Source organism: Dipteris shenzhenensis, chromosome 20 (assembly GCF_047967505.1).
Source record: "Dipteris shenzhenensis isolate YYH24624 ecotype China chromosome 20, Dip_SZ_1.0, whole genome shotgun sequence".
Lineage (NCBI taxonomy): Eukaryota > Viridiplantae > Streptophyta > Polypodiopsida > Gleicheniales > Dipteridaceae > Dipteris > Dipteris shenzhenensis.
The window spans coordinates 39,499,316-39,503,535 of record NC_141615.1 but is presented as its reverse complement, the minus strand read 5'-3'; positions in this window follow the sequence as shown (position 1 = coordinate 39,503,535).

Here is a 4,220-nt window from a genome sequence, read left to right as displayed (position 1 = left end):
GCCATGTGTGAGCATGTCAGATGAGGTCTATCAATGAGACTGTTGATGGTAGAAAGGTGATTGTGTGGGAGCCCCTTATTCTTGCTGGGGCCTGGGGGCCAGCAGCCCCCCTGGTGGGGGTTCGGGGGTGAGAGCCCCCGAGGCAACGGTATAGGGAATATTCCATGAATATTCCATGGACGACTAGTCGGTTCCATCAACTAGGTTGACTGGTTGGCTCCACTGACTAGGTCGACTGGTCGACTCCACCGACTACGTTGATCCGACTACCATGCTCATAGCTACAAAGAGGCGACCTCCCCAGTCCATCGCATCAGATCAGTTTACATCAGATTAGATCTTCTAGCTAGTAGCTCTTCACCTAGTATTTGTCTAGATCACCATCTAAGCTCCACTGTGGGAGTGCATGGGTGGATGGAGCCGTCATCTGTACTACATTAGTATTGAAGGAAAAGTTTATTCCTCTCCAGTTTGCTGTGTACTCTATATTCTTTGTTCAGTTTCTATTCCATTGCGCCGTGTAATTTAATAGATTAGTGTTCCAAGTCTTTTACTTTATCGATAGAAATTTCTAAATTTCAAATTTTATTTATCTCAAGGGATATTGGCACTAGTGCCACTCTCAAGGACTTCTTATGAGGTCTTGGAGAATGGTCAATCTCTAAATTTGCCATTCAATCATGAAAATCAAAATTGAGATTGAAGTTTAACTTCAAATCAAAATTTGAAAACTTGAATTTAGGATTTGAAATACAATTTCAAACATAATTTATATATTTGAAATACAAATTGAAATTAAAAACATCAATATGAATTTGAATTTGAATTTAATATTGGAGAGAATGGCACAAGTGCCACTCTATATATCCAAAATTCAAAAGGGAACAATGGCAGGAAAAGCTATATTTCAAAATTTGAATTATTTAGTAGTTTCAAATTATCAGGTTTAACTTTCAAAATCTACATTTCAGCCAAATCAAGCCCTTTCCTCTCATTTCAATTGATGCCTTTCCCTCATTCGCTTTCTATTCATTTCAAACAAATCAAGCCTTTAGATTGGAATGTTGCCTAACCTTTGCAGCGTGCAAGGTTCCGCGCTCTTCCCTCTGCATCCACGAACTTCGACTTGGGACCCTCACTGACAGACTATGAAACTCAAAGCCTTAAACAATTATAGACTTTACAGTCCAGGGCTTCTGTAGCTCTCCCAAGCAAATGTGCACGTCTCCATCATGCAGTTCTAAGTCACACAATTCTGAGTTTGACTTATGGCGGTGAATTTGACTAGTTACTCGTCACGTCTGTGATTTTGAGACATCGGCACGCTGCAAGATTGAAGGTTCAAGGCAACCTTAGGCAGGGGCCACAGAATTGAGGAGATAGACGGACAGACTCTAATAGAGGATTGAGAGGAGTCTCAAAGTCTAGAGAGTCTAGAGGAGCCTCTATTACTCATTGCAGATTCACGGAGAATTGAGGGGCTCGAGAAGGTCGCAATGTCGCACGGAGTCTTGAGGGTAGGGGAAGAATTGAGGAGATTGCATGGAGAGTATTGATGGCGGATAGTCTTCAGGGGGCACACCGCTGACAGTGCTGAGGGCTCAGACAAGACTACTGAGTGCTAAGTGACGGGCTTAGACGGAGACTGATGAGTGCTGAGTGATAGACTCAAATGGAGAGTGGGTTGGAGAGGAGATGTTGGGGAACGTCTTTTCCACAAAATCCCTGTCGGAGAATGTCTTTTGCATGAAATATGGGTGGCTACAAATGTCCTTCCATTGGTGTTTGTACTCACTAGCACCACAGTGAATGCCAATGACCACACGTTGCTGAGGGGTAGGCTGAGGACTTTGACGCCGACTAGTGAGGAGTCTGACTCTCTGAGACTATGACAATGAGAGCCTTGGGGAGTATCTGTGATTCTAATACTTTGAGGGCATATGAGGAGATCAACAGCATGGCATACAAGGACTCAGGAGATCGACAGTACGAGGAGATCGAGATCGATAATATGGCAACGAGAGAGACGAAGGAGAAGGTAGGTAGGTACTAGGGTTCTTCAAATTTTTACCCTTGCATTTCATTAGTTTAACCTTTTGCATTTCTTTAAAAAACAAATTTAACTTGACCTATCTAGCCTATTCAACCTAGGTATAACCTATCCTACTTATACATTTCTTTTTTATGTAGCTTGTTTAATCTCTATGAAGCTCCTTTTCTTCCCTTCATCCGCTCCTTTTCTATACATTATCTATTACAAAGTTAGGGATGTTGAAAAGTTTTCAAATATTGTAAAAATGAGGATATAGAACTAGCCAACTCTAATAGTATTGGGAAATGTAGAGTACTTTAATGAAAATTATAACTATACGCATAGAGAGCTATAGTTTTGAAAGCAACTTGGGATTGTGACTAGATATATAAATACACCCATTCATTTGGACAATCCTTGGACAATCCTTGGTAGCTCAATTAATGAAACAATCTTTGTATGTATTTCAAAATTCTAAATCTTTGTATGTTATAGTTAAGATATGATGGTTTATGGCTATTATATGTAGTATATAAAGATGTATATTTATGAAATGCGACTTATAATGCAACGTGCTAGGCTAACCACTCTTGTTAATTTATAAATTAATCTTGCCAGAATGATTTTTAAACAAATTTTTATCACTCTTAGGTGTTTGATATAGTTTTAAACACTTTGTAAAAAATGCTAGCTCCTTGAAATCAATTTTCTTTTCACGCATCTAGATAAATCTTCACATCTAAGTACTGTCTGGATGAAAGACTGTGTTACCATACATTTGTGACCATTTTGCAATCACATGTAATAGTTTCTCATGCTTCTTATATTTTTAAATAATAGTCCTATGAGTCTACCTTAAGCTCAAGAGATGAAACCACCAAAAAACACATCTACAACAAGTGATTTTTTTGCCAAAACCTCAAAAGGACACTTTTATGTCCTGTTATGCTACCAAACTAGTGTTAATGCAATCCTACCAGCTAGAACAAATACTAGATGAATTTCCATGACTGTTGCTTCTACTCATTCTAGCTCCTTTACTATATGTTGTACACATCTAAAACGCTGGACCACAGCCAACATATGTCTCTCATGGAGAAAATGTGTGCCACAAAATAGAGCTCTCAAACAACACACTATGTGGACAGTAAGGTGCTACCCACTAGTGCTAGATCCAATGCCACACATTGTTAATCCATTGCTCTCTCTTTATGTGGCACGTCTCTATTGAGGACTTCAATTCCAATGGGAGAGCCCAAATATTTTGTAAAAAGTGGTACCCTTCTACCAAAGGATGGTTTGCTTACTTCATGAGCTCTCCACATAGGCTCAAGGATCCTATTGCTACTTTTGCCTTGCTATTGCTGCTGTTACCTCAAGTACACCCTGCTATTGCCTCTCTCTCCACCTGCCTAGTGTTCTAATGCACTCTTGCTAGCTAGACAAGATTCTATATTAATTGCCACACTGCTACTATTTGCTCTACCTCCTCTACAATTTGTTGTCCACTTCTAAAGGCTTGGAATGCAGCCTATAGATGACTCTCATGGAGCAACTTTTTCAACATATAAAAATTCACCTTTGTTATTAACTATTGAGTATAGATTGCTAGAGTTCATGCTCAACACCCTCGAAGCTCTAAGAATATGGATATCATCTTCATTCAATGATAGCACCAATATGGTTTGTATGTTTCACTTAACAAAGAGTTCGGTGTCCAATTTGGGATTCTTTAGTTATTGCCACTCGAGTGCAGAAACAAATAAAGAATTTATCAACATGTTTGTCCCCAAGACATTCATCTGCAACATTAGTTCCATGATTTTGGACCTACTTGCAATAAATGCAAAATGTTGTCTGTAATATTCTTTGTAGACTCTTTCCTCAAGGGACACATTGAAGAATAAGTAACATATCACGTGAGTTCAACAAAAGGTTTTTTTTACATTTATGATATTCATGAAAATATACTTACAAAGGTGGTGTCGTTTGAAAATTTGGGGAAAAAACTATAGATTTGTAAAGAAAAAGGGTGCATTTATATAATGACAAATTTAGAAGTAAGATCTTTTACAAATACATGATATATAGCGTTTATACATAGTGACCCCATGATCCTCTTTCTTCTTTGTAGTCAATATGTAAAGTGTCCAATTTTTATTGATTTCTTTCATTTTCTTTGCTCCTA